At 47.9% G+C, this 18,998-nt stretch overlaps 1 protein-coding gene and 1 pseudogene across 1 annotated transcript in view; one reads left to right on the top strand and one right to left on the bottom strand.

Moving 5' to 3' along the window:
- Positions 1-18,998, bottom strand: part of UST (uronyl 2-sulfotransferase) — a 1,214,931-nt gene that overhangs the window by 763,477 nt on the left and 432,456 nt on the right. The window lies entirely within an intron of this gene.
- On the top strand, positions 1,494-13,375 carry LOC138453823 (small nuclear ribonucleoprotein-associated protein B' pseudogene; annotated as a pseudogene).

Below are 18,998 nucleotides of genomic sequence, written 5' to 3'. Positions count from 1 at the left end.
AAAGTGAGCAGGTCTTATGAGAGATTTCATGTCTTCTTTACCTATTAACCCTTCTCTGGGTAAAGGAAGCCAGAGGTTGGCACAGAGAATTGGGTGAGGAAAATCGTCAATGCAGAGGGGTGGGAGAGGATAAAAAGGAGCACAGGAAACAGGAAGCAGCGGATTGTTCGAGTGAGATCAAATGAGCTGGATGGTAGACCGAGAGGCCAGGCAGAGTAAGGACAGAGCGTGGGGGAGGATTACTCAAGGTATGTGCAAGGTGAGGTATTGGCTGGTGAGAGGAAGTGGTACTTGAGTGTAAGTGTGCATGCAAAGTGTGTGAGTGGGATTAATAGAGGTAGAATACAAGGATGACTGAGGAGTGAAAGGAGGGTGAATGCAGAAGAAGGTGTGAGTGTGGTGTAGTGTAATGGAGAGCAGTAGTGTGGAGAGGGGAGAGTTGTAGTATTATGGAAAGGCGAGAGGAGTAGTGGTTTGTAGAGGGGGAGTATTATTGAAGACAGAGACCATCAGAGGAATAGAAGGGAATACTGTGAGCGGAAGAGACGTAGAAGAGTGGGAGGAAGAAAAGGGAGAGAAGTAGAGGAGAGGGAGTGAAAGGATAGGACATCGGGGTAATCAGTACAAGAGCGTGGAAGGAGGAGACTGGGTGAGAGTTGAGCGCCTGGAAGGCACCTAATCTTCAGACACATGTATACCTTGGTATCCAGATGGGATTCAGAGACAGGGTGTGTGCCATTAAGGCATCACAACCAGATTGTCAGCTACTAGGCAGTAGGTGTTTTACGATCTGTAGCAAATACCCTGGGGGCAGGGACGACTGCTTAAGGGAGCTTCCCACCCAGGAAAGGGCCCACCCACAGGAGACAAGAGACAGAGAGACAGTCCTTGCTGTGCTCCTGTATAGTTTATCTATTTAACATTTGAATTCTCTTTGAGTGCTGGTATGTTCTTGAGGCCATCTGTGACAAGACACAAACTGCAGTGAACAATTATCTGACCTGACCAGATGGCATTTGGTAAAAGTCACTAGGGTGCATAAATCCAGTGGCTGAAGGCAATGCTACTTCACTGCGGGTGACGACAAGTAAACGTTGTCCAGAAGATTAACCAGGAGAATGTATTCTTTATCTTCTAACCGAGGACAGAAATCTGAAGAAAAACACATATAACCTGCAGTAAACTGCTGCCTGACCTCAGAATGACTTACTGACATTGCAAAATAACGTAATGACTTTCAGGTCCTGTGTAATGAAAATAGCCCAAGGGCAGGGAAATGATTCAGTGTGAGAATGCTAAGAGAGGCTCAGCACTGAGATTCTACCTGGGATACGGGACTGCAAGCTATATTAGACTGGGATAATGGCAATGCAGTGCACTGGCTGAAGTCACAGAGTGTTGGTAGATCAGCAGGATTTTAAGAGATATTCCGCGAGACTCTCTTTGATGCAGGTTTGGCAGAGTCTCCCAAGTGATTCGTCCAGGCATGAAAGATGGGGAAAGGCTTGCAATGGGGAGTAGCTGATCACAGTGGAGTGACTACACACTGCAAGGTAAGCAGAAGGGGAGTGAAGGAATATAATACAACAAGAGTAATCCAGTGACATGGCTGATCTCTCCCCCACAAATCCCTACATCCCTGTAGCCCAGAAGAACCAATCCGCAAGAAGTGGGGGAGGTGGGTGCAGGAGAAAGGTCCAAGGTGGCTGCATTGTACTGGGTAGGGACTAGTGAGCTGGTCTGTGATCCTGAAACATTTGACTATAAGGACTGGTGGTGTACTGGGAAATCAGAAAAATACCAAGGTCAGGTAGAGAGGAGGACGGGAAGCCAACTCACCTTCCTCTGGCACAGAAGACTAGGTACTGGCACAAGAAACCTGACTAGGTACAGAATGGACCGTGATAAGAACACGAATATCTAACTCAATATGGACAAATATACCTAATCCTCCTGCCCAATGCAGCAGCACAGGAGTGGCCTCTGGTCCAACAGATAAGATGTCAGACCATTGTGGTGAACAGTTTGGAAGCGCTCAGGGCAACTGAGTAGCTATGGAAGCTAAGATTGGTGAGCTTGGTGTAAAAGAAAATGAAGTAACAGTGAAACCATTTCCCAGAAGCTGAAATGCGAGGGCCAGATATAGAATTGAAGATTTCGACCCTCAAGGAATATGTGCTAGAGTGACTCAAGACAGCAAGAATGCTGGATGAGAGCAGATGTGTCACTGGGCTACGGAGCTCTCTCTGGAAACATAAGCTTCCTGAAGGAGTTCGAGAACCAAGCATGATGCTATTCATCAAGAGATGGACCGAAGAAACTCTCTGCTTAAATAACTACCCAAGTGATTTACGGCCGAGAAGAGGCTCAGTACCGACTAGCCAATCAGAATTCATCAAGAGATGAACCGAAGACACTCTCCTCCTAGTTAACTACCAAAGTGATTTATGGCAGAGAAGCGGCTCAGTACCAGCTACCCAATCAGCATTCATCAAGAGATGGACCGAAGAAACTCTCTGCCTAGCTAACTACCCAAGTGATTTACGGCTGAGAAGAGGCTCAGTACCGGCTACCCAATCAGAATTCATCAAGAGATGGACCGAAGAAACTCTCTGCCTAGTTAACTACCAAAGTGATTTATGGCAGAGAAGTGGCTCAGTACCAGCTACCCAATCAGCATTCATCAAGAGATGGACCGAAGAAACTCTCTGCCTAGCTAACTGCCCAAGTGATTTACGGCCAAGAAGAGGCTCAGTACCGGCTACCCAATCAGAATTCATCAAGAGATGGACCGAAGAAACTCAATGCCTAGTTAACTACCAAAGTGATTTTTGGCAGAGAAGCGGCTCAGTACCAGCTACCCAATCAGCATTCATCAAGAGATGGACCGAAGAAACTCTCTGCCTAGCTAACTACCCAGTGATTTACAGCCGAGAAGAGTCCCAGCTACCCAATCAGCTCTGGGTGTAAATCCCATCATAGAGGAAGCAAATTCCTTCAACTTCAGCGAGTGGGATATAATTATGTAAGTGGCTAGAAAGGGCCTTGTCAAAATAGGCAACACTGAGATAATATTTCTTAGCATTGAAAGTTCAAAACCTGCAAAAGTCATTTAAAGCAGTAAACCAGCCTCTAGGGATACTGGCCTGCAGTACATTTTGATGTTAATTCAAAGCTGAAAATACTCTACAAGAAATCCTGTATTGTTAATTGCCTGATAATGTTTGGGGCTGGCTATAGAGGAGCAATTTGTCTGTCCCACAGGCAACAAGTCGAGGGAGACTACGAAAGACCCACCCCCACCCAAGTGCATTGAGATAAAGTACATGGGCTTTAGAAATAAAAAGCTTGATGATGAATGGCTACAACCCTGCTGCTGCGGTCTCTGTGGGTGGAGATGGTGCAGAGTAAGTGGAGAATGATGGTCATAACTTGCAAGGGAACCTAGAATAAGATGCTGAGAAATATCTTGCACGGGCCTGGGTAATTCAAGTCCTGTTCCTGTTAAACTAGACTGTCTCTGCTGGCTGTTCGATGGTAAAAGGATGCAAGAGAAGCAGATGGAGTCCATTTTTTCTTTCGGCTCTGGAGTCTGGCATCACAACTCTGCATGCCACACCACACTGTGCAAGCACTCAGACAGTAAGAGGGCAAGCACAAGATGCACTTCCACAGCAACAACCTTCTTACTCTTCCCTCGTCCCAGCAGCATCAACAATCAGTAGCATAAGCAGAGGTTGTCCCAGTGATGGAACAACTGTGACCAACGGGCTTAGGTGCATTCTGAATGTCAAGAGATGTAGGCAATAAGGTGCAAGCATGGCAGCCAGGATACCTGGGAACTCTCAACTGTGAGATTCTGCTTGTAAAATCATCTCTGGAAAGGAGGTGTGAGGGTGGGCTACAGATTGTCTTTGAGAGTAACCAGAGGATACGAAAGCAGGAAGAACTGCTGAGGAAAGGCTGGAGTGCTAAAGTCTCCTGCTCCAAACAAACCCCTTATGCCACTTACTGCAGGCAATGTGCATGCCTGATGTGCACACCCCACATCTGTGCTGTGGATGATTGTTACATCGAGGCCGCTTTGTAGGGTGCTTGGGGCGCTCAGCCCACCTCACACTTGCAGTCTCACCATAAACACAACACTGTTTACTTCTGTGATACAATACACTGGGTCCCAGGCTTCTACCAGCATGCTTGCATCTTTACTTGGAAAGGTACAACTTCCAGGACTCTATACTCTATAGTGTGTGCCCTTGGGTGGTCTAACGCACTAAGCTTTTCACCTCTGGGCTGGAGCTCGACCCCAGAACCTCGGGGGGAGTGCAAGCCAAAATGCTTCTGGAAGCAGAGCAGTTACACCCGTGCCACCCCTCTTGATTCCAGAACTCTTTTTTATTAGCTCCGTCAGACACCCCTTTTTTCAGCCACAAATAACCCACCTCTAAATTAGTCCCCACTGTCCCTCTTCACTAAATACTCCCTCATCTGATACCCTGCTTCATTATACCCTTTCACGAAAGTCCTATCTGAGTCCCTCATTTCCATTAGCCCTTAAGACTCCCTCTTCAGTGAGCTTGTAAGTACTGGTCTCCAGTGGCCACTGCCTATCTCATTCTAGAAACTTCCATCATTAGTTCTGACCCTACCTACTCCTCATTAGTTTCAGTTAATAACCTCTAAATTAGCAACCCTATTGCATTGCTAAATTAGCCCCCAAAGGTAGTCCCACTATAAAACCCATTCACAGGTGCCCCTGCCAGACCCACACGCTGCTGCTTAGACACCCGCTTCATTCACAGCATTATACTCCACACCCAGATGCCCAATCCTCCCAACTGATCCACATTGGATGCCCTCATCCATACCTCCTGATCAACAACCAGATGCCCATACCTACCTCTAGATCCACAGTCAGGTACCCCATCCCTCCCTCCAAATCTACACCCAGGTGCCCCACGCCTCCCTCCAGATCTACACCCAGGTACCCCCATCCCACTCTCCAGATCCGCACCCAGATGCCCTATCGCTTTTTCCCGACCAGCATCCAGATGCCCCATCCCTCGCTCCAGAGCCACACCCAGATGTATCATCCCTCCCTCCAAATCCACGCCCCTGCTGACTCCATGCCTCCCTTCAGATCCACACCCAGATGCCCCGTCCTCCCACCACATCCATATCTGATGCCCTCATCCCTCCCTCCAGATCAACATCCAGATGCCTATACCTACCTCCAGACCCACAACCTTCATCCCTCCCTCCATATCTACACCCAGGTCACCCATTGCCTCCAGATCTGCACCCAGATGCCCGATCCCTCGCTCCAGATCCACACCAAGATGCCCCATCCTCCCACCGCATCCATATCTGATGCCCTCATCCCTCCCTCCAGATCAAAACCCTTGGGACCATACCTACCTCTGGATCCACACACATGGGACCCCATCTCACCCTCCAGACCTACACTCAGGTGCCTCCATCCCTCCCATCAGAACCACACCCAGATGCCCCCATCCCGCCTGCCACATCAACACCCAGATGCCCCATCCCTCCCTTTGAGATCCACACTCAGGTGCCCCATCCTTCCCTCCAAATCCACACCCAGGTGTCCCATCTCCCCCTCCAGATCCACACCCAGGTGCCCCATCCCACCCTCCCGATCACACCCAAATGCCCCATTGCTCCCTCTAGATCCACACCCAAGTGCCCCATCCCTCGCTCCAGAGCTACAAACATATGTTTCATCCCTCCCTACAGATCCACACCCTCGTGCCAGATCCTCCCACCAGATCCTCCTCTGATGCCCCATTCCTCTCTCCTGACCAACACCTAGATGCCCATACCTACTTCCATATATATACCCAGAGGCCCATTCCATCTCTCCAGATCTACACACAGGTGCCCACATCCCTTCCTTCAGATCCAAACTCAGATGTTTCAACCCTCCCTCCAAATCAACACCCTGGTGACCCGATCCCTCCCTCCAGATCCACACCCAGATGTCCCATACTTCCACCACATTCACATCTGATGCACTCATCCCTTTTTCCCCGATCAACACCCAGATGCCCATTCCTCCCTCCAGACCCATAACCAGGTGTCCCCTTCCCTCCCTATGGTTGCTCAAACCGGTGTCCCCATCCTTCCCAAGTCATCCACATCCAATGCCCTCATCCCTCCCTCCAGAGCAACACCCAGATACCCATACCAACCTCTAGATCCACACACAGGTGTCCCCATCCCTCCCTCCAGATCCACACACATATGCTCCATCCCTTCCTCCAGATCAAAACCTGGATGCCCCCATCCCTGCTACACACCCCGGTGCCCCATCCTCCCACCAGATCCACATCTGATGCCCTCATCCCTCCCTTCAGATCCACACCCAAATGCCCCATCCCTTTCTCTAAATTTGTACCCATGTTCCCCCATCCCACCCTCCAGATCTGCACCCAAATGCCCCATCCCTCCCTTCAGATCCACACCCAGATGCCCCATCCCTCCTTCCAGATCCACACCCTGGTGCCTCCATTCCTCCCTCCAGATCCAAACCCAGATGCCTCATCCCCCCACCACGTCCACCTATGATTCCCTCTTCAATCCCTCCAGATCAACATCCAGATGCCCATACCTACCTCCAAATCCACAGCCAGGTGATCCCATCCCTACCTTAAGATGCACACCAAGATGTCCTATCCCTCCCTCCAGATACAAACCTGATGCACCCATTCCTCTCTCCTGACCAATACCCAGATGCCTCATCATTCCCTCCAGATCAACACACATATGTTTAATCCCGCCTGGAGGAAGGTTCCCCCATCCCACCCTTCAGATCTGCACCCAGATGCCCCATCCCTCCTTCCAGATCCACACCCAGATGACCCATGCCTACCCCCAGATCCACACCCTGGGGCCCCCATTCCTCCCTCCAGATCCAAACCCAGATGCCTCATCCTCCCACCACATCCACAAATGATTCCCTCATCCATCCCTCCAAATCAACATCCAGAGGCCCATACCTACCTCCAAATCCACACCCAGGTGATCCCATCCCTTCCTCCAGATCCACACCCAGGTGCCCTATCCATATCTCCAGATCCACAGTGAGATGCCCTATCCCTCCATCCAGATACACATCTGATGCCCCCATTCCTCTCTCCTGACCAACACCCAGATGCCCCATCCCTCGCTCCAGAGCCACACCCAGATGTTAATCCCAACCTCCTGATCCGCACCCAGATGCCCCATCCCTTGCTCCAGAGCCACACCCAGATGTAGAATCCCTTCCTCCAGAGCCACACCCAGATGTCCAATCCCTTCCGCCCATCCCGCCTTTTGAGATAAACACCCAGGTGCCCCATCCTTGTCCTCATCCCTCTCTCCAGATCCACACCCAAATACCCCATCCCTTTCACCAGATCCATACCCAGGTTCCCCCATCCCACCCCCAAATCTGGACCAAGATGCCCCATCCCTCCCTCCAGATCCACACCCTGGTGCCTCCATTCCTCCCTCCAAAGAGACACCCAGATACCTCATCCTCCCACCTCATCGCATACCATTTCCTAATCCCTCCCTCCAGATCAATAGCCAGATGGCCATACCTATTTCCAAATCCACACCCAGGTGATCACATCCCTCCCTCTAGATCCTCAACCAGGTGCCCAGTGCTCCAGATAAGATTATGAAGTGGGAGTATTTTACTCCTGATTTTTAAAAGTTCTGAGTAAAAAGACATTTCAGGGAGTACAAAGGTTATTCCCATTCCCTATGGAAGTATTTTATAAGTGAGTAGAAATATGTTTTAACTATAAACAGAAATGTTTTTGTAATAAATATATTTCTTTGCACCTAGATATTCATGCACATTAAAAGATAAATGGCTACCTCTTCGGATCAGGCAGTAACAATAGTATGTTTCTTCCTGTGGCACTACTGATCCAAACAGTTCCATGGAACTGTGTGTGTGAAAACAGGGAGGAAAACTTCTAAGTGTCTGTTTCCTATTCTTTGATGGGAGCATTTTTACTCCCGATTTTTCTTTTTTTTTAGTATTTGCCAACTTTTAGGGGGTAAAAGTGGTCGATACACACCTTATCAGTAGGGCTGCAGGTGCCCCATCCCTACCTCCAGATTCACACACAGATGCCCTTTCCCTCCCCCAGATAAACTTCTGAAGCTGCTATTCCTTCTCTCCTGACCAACACCGAGATGCCCATCCCTCACTCCAGAGACACATCCAGATGTTTAATCCCGCCCTCCAAATCCACACCCAGATGCCCCAACCCTCGCTCCAGAGCCACACCAAGATGCCCAATTCCTTCCTCCAGAGACACACGCAGATGACCCATTCCTCACACCATATCCAGACCCAGGTGCCCCATTCCTCCCTCCAGATCTACACCCAGGTGTCTCATCTATCCCTCCAGATCTGTACCCAGATGCCCCATCCCTCTGTCCAGAGAGTCACCAAGATTTTACATCCCTCCCTCCAGATCCACACCCTGGTGCCCATAACTTCCTCCATATCCACACCCAGGTGCCCCTACCTACCTCTAGAGCCACACCCAGATGTATACATCCCTTCCTCCAGATCCACACCCAAATGCCCCATCCCTCCCTCCAGATCCAGACCGTGATGGGCCTTCCCTCCCTCCAGATCTGCACCCAGGTACCCCATCCCTCCATCCAGATCTACACACAAATGTCCCATCCCTCCCTCCAGATCCACACCCAAATGTCCGATCCCTCCCTCCGGATCGACACCCAAATACATTATTCCCCCTCCTGCACCCAAATCCACTCATCTCTCCCTCGAGATCTCCAACGAGATTCCTCATCCCTTGTTTCAAATCCACATCGAGATGCCCATCCCTCCCTCCAGATCGACACCCAGGTGTCACCATCCCTCCCTCCAAACCACACCTAAATGCCCCACCCCTCCCTCCAGATCCACACCTCTCGTTCGAGATCCACATCCAGATGCCTCATCCCTTGCTAGAGACTCACACCCAGATGTCTCATCCCTCCCTCGAGATCCACACCCAGATGCCCCATCCTCCCACCAGATCCACATCCAGACACACACCCACACCCAAATGCTGTCTCCCTCCATATCCACACTAGGTGCCTCCATCCTTGCCTCCAGAGCCCTACACAAATGACCCATCCCTCTAGATCCACATCCAAATGCCTTTTCCCTCCCTCCAGATCTACACCCAGGTGTCTCATCTCTCACTCCAGATCTGCACCCAGATGCTCCATCCCTCTGTCCAGAGCGTTACCAAGTTGTTTCATCCCTCCCTCCAGATCCACACCCTGGTGCACATAACGTCCTCCATATCCACACCCAGGTGCCCCTACATACCTCTAGAGCCACACCCTGATGTATACATCCCTCCCTCCAGATCCACCCCCAAATGCCCCATCCCTCCCTCCAGATCCAGACCCTGATGGGCCTTCCCTCCCTCCTGATCTGCACCCAGGTACCCCATCCCTCCATCCAGATCCACACCCAAATGTCTGATCCCTCCCTCCGGATCTACACCCAAATGCATTATTCTCCCTCCTGCACCCAGATGCACTCATCTCTCCATCGAGATCCACAACGAGATGCCTCATCCCTTGCTTCAAATCCACATCCAGATGCCCATCCCTCCCTCCAGATCGACACCCAGGTGTCCCCATCCCTCCCTCCCTCCAAACCACACCTAAATGCCCCACCCCTCCCTCCAGATCCACACCTCTCGTTCGACATCCACATCCAGATGCCTCCTCCCTCGCTAGAGACCCACACCCAGATGTCTCATCCCTCCCTCCAGATCCACACGCAGATGACCAATCCTCCCGCCAGATCCACATCCAGACCCAGACCCACACCCAAATATGGTCTCCCCCCATACCCACACGTGGTGCCTCCATCCTTGCCTCCAGAGCCCCACCCAAATGGCCCATCCCTCTAGATCCACACCCAGATGCCTTTTCCCTCCCTCCAGATCCACACCCAGGTGCCTTTTCCCTCCCTCCAGATCCATGCCCTGATGGCCTACATCAACTCTGTCTACTGCCCCCATTTTAATCGCCTATTCTGTAGCCTATACACACTCCTTCTTCATTACATTGCCAGCCCACTGCCTCTTTGCGAATCATCATTACATTTCCCTTTAGATTTCCTGCTGTGCCCTAACCACTGTTTCTTTCTGCCCCCCACCACCCATCAGCAGCTCACAGAATGCATGATTCCTCTCCTGCAAGTCTGACGCTGCGAAAATACATGAAAGTAATATAATGTCACACGACAAGGAGGAGGTGAAGTGCTTTACTATGACCCTTCCTCGCATGGGAACGTGTTTCTACTTCCCATCAGGAACGTAGAAACGCTGTTCGTCCTTCTCGTCATGTGACTTGAAGGTTGTTAAGGATGAATAACATACTGCCTGCACAATTTTTACACACCCTTTTCGTCCGTGTGAATTGTGCAGAATGTATCCTATTCACAAGGATAAAAGGGTAAATAGCATACATTCCGCATAATTTACACGGACCCTCTTCGTCCGTGCAAATTCTGTAGAATGTATGCTATTTACACTTTGTCCTTGTAAATAGACACTTCCCTTATGAAAAAAAAGAGCAGCTTGTCTCCCTCACAAGAGCTGTGCCTTATCCAGTTCCCCTTGTGTGGGCTCCTGGGGCTACCAGATGTGCATTCTCAGAAAAACAACAGACGCCAAGGAGAAAATAAAACACGGGAAGCAGCCACTCACAGTATCCCCAAAACGATAAGCAAAAAAAAGGACTGTAGCCAACTATGCGCGCTCAGTGTCAATTATGTGCATCTTAATGAAGGGTTTCCTGAATATCAAGATTCAATATTTCCAGCGCTCCAAAATGGCTACTGTTTCCCCGCCAGCGAGTGGCCTCTAGAGAAAGACTGTGTGGTCTGGGACTCTGGGTAAGCAAATTAACATCAGACGTAAACGCCATGACGTCACGCTTCCTTCTAATTCGGGTAGGCAAGTGGCATACAGGTTGTACAAATCAAAATAGCCCCCTCTGCCTGGAAATATTACCTGAAAATGCAGCGTAATTACGAGGACAGTCTATGTAGGTATGTATCCAGGTATGTCGATTTTAAACTCTGTCTGATAACCTAACTTCTAGTTCACTCTAGTATTCTTTTCACTTTTTTAAAACAACTTTCAAAAGTAATATACCCTGTGCACGCCTATCACACATTAAAATAAAAAAAACAATAATAAAGATTATACAAACTAAAAATATATAATTAATCATTTGAATTGCATTGTGCGTGAAACATATTTTCCCTTACATTTTTTTTAAATAGATTTAACTATCAAGAATGCAAATTGGCAATATCAAGCAGAAAAACAGATAGGTCTTCAATCACCTTAACCCTAACAGGCCCAGCACTTAAGAAGTGAGTATGCAGCTGTACATAAAGCAAGTTCCCCATAACTGAGAGACGATATGTTGCATAAATCTCATAAATGATGAAAGAGAAGCAATAGAGGGGGTACTGAAGGTCCATCAACACTAAGGTAAATCTGCACAATTACTGCCAAACTCATTTACCGTTATGATATGATAGGTTATAATATTGCGCTTAGTACCCAGAGGTTTCTAAGCATGGCCCCAGTGTTTGAACCCGTGTTGCTCTGTTTCGTCTTGCTTCCAAGGTGAGCATGTTGCCCCTGAGCTATCCTCCCGAGAAACTGTTACTGTTATAATTCCCTGGGACTGCGGGCGGTGGCACGCGGTGTTATCCCTCATTTTTGGAGTCCGTAGGACTTAGTGGGGATATCAGAATTACTGCAAGTTGTGGTAGTTCCCAACCATTTTTGACTTTTTGCTGGACGTACATCCTCCGCCTTACCGCTGGCAGTGATGTAATGTGGAGGTAAACTGGCAGTAACAGAATGAATGACACTTTACGGCTATTTTAACCGCAGTGTCGCAATCATATGAGGCCCGTTCGTCAGGAGGAAAGAGTTCTAATAAAGACATTCAGGAATATGATGGAAAACTAATGTGAAAAGGGTTATGTCCTATAAGGCTAACGGAAAAGAAGTACAAATTATTTCAAATTCAGGCAGGATCCTCTCTTTTTTTTAATTGGGGTTTCTCAACGCTCTGAAGATTACGCATTTAATGTCATTTTTATTTCAATGTAATTTTACACTTCGCTTCTCTCATCCCTGTGTTCTCCTCTGCCACCATTTTACAGTGTCAAAGCCATTCTAACAAAAAAACCTATGGAGCATAGCCATGATTAGTCACCTCATGCTCAAACTGGCCTGTGGGGGAACGAACGGAAGTGCAAGCCCAAAGGCTAATAGGAGACGGTTTTACGGGACAGTTTTATGAGTTGGTAAACTGCGCAGCTGGTAGTACGGGCCACGTTTACTGAGCTAATGTGGTTTCAAATGCATTATCTGCCCATAACTTAAACTATGAATGTTCTGCCAATTGCTCTTCAAACAGTATGCAGTGAAATTACATGAACAGTGATTCACAGTGGTGGGGAGCTGTTTTGATGGGGACAGGCACATTTTTGGTCCCAGTCTGACTGTGGCCGACACTGCATCGCAGTACCTGGAATTTTGAAATATGCCTTAGAAGGTGGTACTCAAGCTTTTTTATATTGAGTCCCCCCTCCTCCTTGGTAAAAATATTGTTTACAGCCCCCTCGTCCCACACAAGCTAGAAATCAGGGTTTGAAATGTGACTGCGACGAGTTCAGGAAGTTAAACCTAAGAATTCTAAACAGCCAGAGCGTGAAGAGAAGAGGGTCCTTGGGCTGGTACTACTCCGTGGCGAAAACCTTGTATCTATGACCGTGGAAGCACCACCCCCAAAAGATACTTGTATTGCCCGTGTCCCACTGGCAGGAGCTGTAGGAGGACCTGGTGTTGGAAGGGCTGCAGGGAGAGGAGTGCCAGCAGGTGTACCAATACCGCAAGCTCCAGCGGGCTTGGCAGGCCCAGTGCGAGGTGTTGGTGGCCCATCCCAGCAGGTGATGACACCACAGGGACGTGGAAATCCATCTGGTGCTAGCATTGCAGGAGCACCAACGCAGTACCAGCCTGGTGGGAGAGGTGGCCATATGCTGCCAATGGGCCGTGGTGGACCTCCAGGCATGATGGGACCACCCCCGGGCATGAGGCCACCTATGGGCCCACCTATGGGAATGCCCCCCGGCCGAGGTAGTTCAATGGGCATGCCTCCACCTGGTATGTGACCTCCACCACCTGGTATGAGAGGCGACCGATTCTAGAAACAAAAGGTTCACCTCGTGGGAAGCGTTCCTCAAGACCATAAATCGATTACTTGTCTGTGGATTGAAAGTTGATGGATGTGTTGATTCTAGAGTGGATGCCCAGTGCACTTACTGGCAGTTGCAAGCCCTTGATAGTAGCTACTTTTACTTTCAGGAGATCTGGCTGAAGCTGTACATTTTTCTTATTTACATGTAAATGTTGTTTTTAATAAACTTCTAAAATGTAAAAAAAAAAAAAGAAAGAAATTGAGGGGAGCTGGTAGCCATTTAGCTCCTGCTTGTAGTCTAGAAGAGCCTGGTTAGCTTCGTACCAACAGCTACTAGCAGCTGCCTTTGGCTGTCCAGGCCAACTGATGCCAAACAAACATAACTCTGAATTTAACTCAGTGACTGGGGGACAATACATTAGGACACAATAATACAACATTTAAAGAATAAGGGGTCATGAATAATGGGCAATTATATGTTTCCATCTCATGTGGAAGTTAGATTTGCGGAACGCAATGCACTAGCTCCTTGTTCCCCAGTAGTAGCTTCTGGTCACTGTTCAATGCTGGAGACCCAGGAGGTGCTTTAAGCTCCTTCATAACTAATCTTAGTTTCGAGCCCTGAAATGCTTATATTTTCTATTCGTACCCGGCGAGGGGGGTGTGGCGTGCTCCCAGTCAACGGGGAGGCTCAGAACGCGGGCATTACCAGATGGTAATCCCGCTGCCTTGAGCTTCCTAATGGCTGGCGGCCGCCATCTCCCCTCGCGGGGAATGAGGTAAGTCTTCCCCTCCTACAGAATGTAGTAGTCCCTTCTCTCCTTTCCGTGGTGGCCATTTTTATTTTTTTACTTTTTTAATGGCCACCACGGAAACAGAGAAGGGACTACGTGTAGTTCCTTTCTCCCGTTTCCATGGCTGCCATTTTTTTTGTTTACTTTTTTCTATTTTTTTCAATGTCTGCTGTGGAAAGCGAAAACAGATTTCGTTTTCCCTTCCCGGTGGGCATTTTTGTTACATTTGTTTTTTCTGTTCCGAAATGCTAGACCGTTTTGGAACAGAAAAAAATGCTTGTAGTACCCCGGTCTTATGTGCTGGGATACTAATAGCAATAAGCCCCTCACAGGTGGGGGGGCATTACCGCTTCAGGTAATGCCCAGGGTTTTGGTTAAGGTCCTGTCACTATGTGCCCCGGGGTATTAGCTGAAGTGGTAATGCCCCCCCCCCTGTGAGGGGCCTATTGCTTAGTTAAAAGCATTCATTGTAATTCCTTAACAAAGTGCCTCACATCCCACTGGACACCGTTTGGTCTACCCTAGGGGGGCCAGCCCCACAGTTTGATCACTACTGGCCCAGAAGGAAACCTTGAACATTTCTTCCCATGCCTGATATTTAACCCCTTCTAGGGGGCAGAGTTGGTTCAAGGATTATGATATAAATCCAAGTGATATTTTGGTGCTTCCCCCTCCTTGGAATAGCACAGTATATTTTACTACTAAGGACAATATGGTACTCCCTGATTTCCCACCTTGCAGCCTTCTAGATTTGCTTATTATAAATACAGAATGCACACCGGGGGAAGGGCCATTAGCCAATCAGGTGGTTGGAACAGCGGGTCAAAATATACATTCCCCGGGTGGCACCATTTTTTTCTTTTATGTGAGGAGGCACCAGGGAGCATCTCCCTGTTGCTTCCACACACCCAACCCCACCAAACCCCCAAAGACCTCCACACTTACCTGAGGACCAGAGCTCTGTGCTCCGGTCTGCCGCTCCGGCCACTGCCATAGAAATGGAAAAGGTATTTAGTCCCTTTTCATTATGGCAGTGGCAAACTTTTTTGTCCCCCCGCGCCGCCACCCGCCCCGATCCCGCTCAGGAGATCGGCTACACAAGCAGCACACATTTCCTGAGGGGAAAAGAGAAAGTCATTTGCACCCTGGATCAAACCCAGAGTGCGAATGGCTTTTACTCCCCAACGGGGGGTGGACATGAGCGGACATGGCCTACCATGGCTCTGGCTGGTGGGCTGTTACCGACCATTTCCTCGCCCCTGCTGCGGGGTGAAAGCCATATCATCGATTGTATGAACAATCTGTCTGAGAATGTAAAAGAGCTGCATCGCATGTCTTTATTAAAATAAGAAGTGCATTAATCTGGGATTAAGGCATATCTCTGTTTGATACATTTCTATGATTCACCAACATTAGTGACCATAGAAAGAGTCCAACCATGACACAGCTCTGAAATTGGAAATGAAGGCAATTACATGGAAAACTTGCCAGATGCAGAAGAGCAGACATAGTGGGCTGAAGAGATAGTCCAGCCATCTGACCACAGCCACTGGTCCCCCCTCGTCATGCAAAGGGAGTCATTATGCGAACATCATTAATCAATGGAACCACCTAATAGAGTCTGTGGAGCCTCTTCATGGCACAGGTTTAAAGAAAAGAGCCACTTCTGATCCTTAGTTGCCAACACGATCCAACACGATCCATTCCAGCCTGTAGATGCTTATCCAGTCCCTGTTTTTTCTCTGCATTCTGGGAGTTGTAGTCTGATTTTTATAATGGGAAAAGCAGAACGACAAGTCCCAGAAGGTAAAGAAAAAGAGAGGACTGGATAAGTACCTACAGATTGGAAGGGATCATGTTGCCAACTATACTGATCCCTACAGTAAATACTTTGTGCACCTTCGCAGCACTTACAAACTTGTGGTCTGCTCATCAGCTATTAGGGAGATTGAAGTAATTTTAAAGGGGAATTCCATCCCCCTTTTCAGCATTTTATGTAGCTCCCCCGGTTTGTGATTCACTCTAACACATGTGTGCTAAATCATTCTAGAGTTTTGCCGAGTCTAATCATCAAAAAGGCGGAGCCAATGATCACAATCCTGTACGTTACATTCATAATATTTCATATCAAGACATAGGGCCTCATTATGAATTTGCAAGTCTGGTAACAACGGTACTGTTGTTACCGGACCAGTAAACTACGAGTTTGGTTTTACCGGCAAGGCTACCGCCAAACTTGTAATGAGGCTCATACAGTTAATGATTGATTCACAGCAGTTCAGCATCCCGGCTGCTATAATGTTAAGTTAAACTATGCCAGGGAAGAAGGCAGCAGAGCAATGAAGGAACACCCAAAAAGCTACTTGATGTCCCTCTGAAGAAATAAATCAGAGAATAGATGTATTTGTTGCATTTTCATCAAACAATACTGATGCAACAGCAAGCAAGAAGGCATGGAAAGAGTATGGAATGATTCACAAAGACACTACGGTAACTAAATCTGACTTGCTATGAGAAAGTCAGGAGTAACTCAGAGGGACTCAGAGTAACTTCTATTTGTGAATGAAATTGACCTCCCCAGCTTTAGAATAAGGGTAAATAAGAGTATGTTCTTTTGAATCAGCTCCTATGTGTTGCCTGTTACCTGTTTGAAGTTGATCCAAGATGTGACACTTTCTTCTATAGCATCGATACAATTCTGTAGCAAGTTTTACAAATATCAGGATGATATCTGCTGATGTCAAGATTTTGTAAATTCTTACCTTTATTTTTTGTAGTAATGTAATAAGACCACATACGCTGTCATGAAAGGCCTTGCACAATCTTAAAAATCCCATTATACCTGCTTGGAAAGTTGCTTAGTTTACATAGTTGACTTAAGAAAATTCACTTGCCCCATAGGAGCGGGTGGCAAAATATTTACTTGTGCTTTCTGTAAAATGCTGCATGTCACCATAAGCACACTTCATATTTGGTGCAATGCTGGCCAAAGGCCAGCCATGCACAGTGGGCATTTTATTTGCCATTTACTGCAAAAACGTGTGTTCGCTGTAAATGTCAAATTAAAGTTTCAAACAGCCTCATTTTCAGCAGCAAGGTCAATGCAAATGGTTCTCGTCCTTCATAAAATCTCTTTACCAATGCGAGTGGGCTAATAGATTTTACGGTGAGAGTATTTTATTCATAAGCTCAGAGAACTATGACGACCAACACTGCACACAAGCACCCCTGACCCTTCCAATTGTCCCATGCATTTCGTGGTTCAACATTCCACAGAGGCCACTCTAGCTCTCTACTTGAGCAGACAGCAGGCTGCACATATTAGGAACTGTGGTCTTCACTCTTGAAATAGCTGCTAGGGGCTTCCTACAGTGATATTATCGCACGGACCCTTTATTTAGTTACTTGCTAATCAGTGAGTGCAGTGTACTCCTGTTCTTGTGGGTCACCACTTGGGCCTAGGGGTAAGACATGCACCTTAAAGGCTTATTGTTAGCAGACCCGAGCCACAAAATGTGCCCCCTATTGTGTGTGAGCCTCTTTCAATGTTCATCACGTAGATGTCTGTCAGCCCTGTACACAGCACATTGCTCATGTATCGTTGGGAAAACGCTGAGATTGTGGCATTCTGTTATCTACCTACCATGCCACTCGTAGCACATTAGACAGGTTGCTAGTCAACTGTATTGGGCCGCCAATCTAGTGAGGACAATTGAGTTAAGTGGCGGTCACTAGCCAACAGGCTTGAACACAGAGCAATTTCTTTGTATCCATGGATGGCTTGAGCAGAAGTGCAACCTGCACACATGTGGGTTCCCGCAACCACACTTGTCTACTGGGGATGAATGTGTACCCTCCTATCTGCACCTCACCTGATCCGTGGGGAGCACTGTTCTGTTTCACCCATGTGGGCACCCTTAATCTCAGACTCCCGTTTCTTGCACCAGACTAGTCTGAGACTATCTCTCTGCTACCGGCAGAAGTGGCTAGAAGTGGGGTATCCCCTTTAGCCAACCCAATTTAGTGCAGGGGTCTGCTACCAAGCACCCAGTTCCCTGCAAAACCCGCTGCTGTCAATGATGCAGAAGAGTTAGTTGAGGTGCCAGTTGACTTCAACAGACAGGTGCCGAATGAGAAATGGAATTACTGCTATACAGGCAATGGGTTGCTGTAGGATCTCTTCACCACCTGCTCGATGCCATCTACCAACTAAGCACTAGTGCATTAAGGCCACATACACTGTTAGGATTTAAGAGGACTTTATTTATAGGTGCTGAGCAGTATGACAGCCTGCACAGGAACAATCATCTTGGAAGGGGATGTTCCCCGCTCTTCGCATAAGATCTCAACCCCCTAGTCAAGTTAATAAACAAATGACAACAACTGGAACTGGCCTCATGACTATAAACATACATCAGATGCTACAGGCGGGTAACGTCAAGTCCAGCAGAAGTGTTTGCTTCAATGAGATCTAACTTCTTGAAAGGCCCTCTTTCAGGTTTTTCTAAATTTGACTTGTCTTATGCTGAATTGTGGATAGGTCTTAAATATTAATGAATTCATCGTTTATAGTGCGCTTAATACTGGAGACCAGTCTCTAAGAGTGGAACTCGGATGCAAGCCTGTGCTGCTCTGCGTTGTCTTGTTCCAAGGCAAGAACGTTGCCCCTGAGCTAATCTCCCAGTCCTATTGTTCTATGTTTGTAATAGCACCTTCATGAGCAGCAAATTAACCGATGTGACTAGGTGATGGAAAGATCTTGAGGGGCCCGTCACTCTTCATCCAGAAGGGGATTCATACCCCAAGTACTCCTCTCCTGCTATTTAAGCCAATTGAGGGCTAGACTCATATTATGTCAACTAGGCTCACAAGCAGAATCCATTTTATCCGAATAGATTATAAATCGTCTTAAAGGATAGT

Source organism: Ambystoma mexicanum, chromosome 4p, assembly GCF_040938575.1.
Source record: "Ambystoma mexicanum isolate Mex_15411 chromosome 4p, UKY_AmexF1_1, whole genome shotgun sequence".
In the NCBI taxonomy this organism is placed as follows: Eukaryota; Metazoa; Chordata; class Amphibia; order Caudata; family Ambystomatidae; genus Ambystoma; species Ambystoma mexicanum.
The sequence above is the reverse complement of the archived record's forward strand: the minus strand, read 5'-3'. Positions and strand labels throughout refer to the sequence as shown.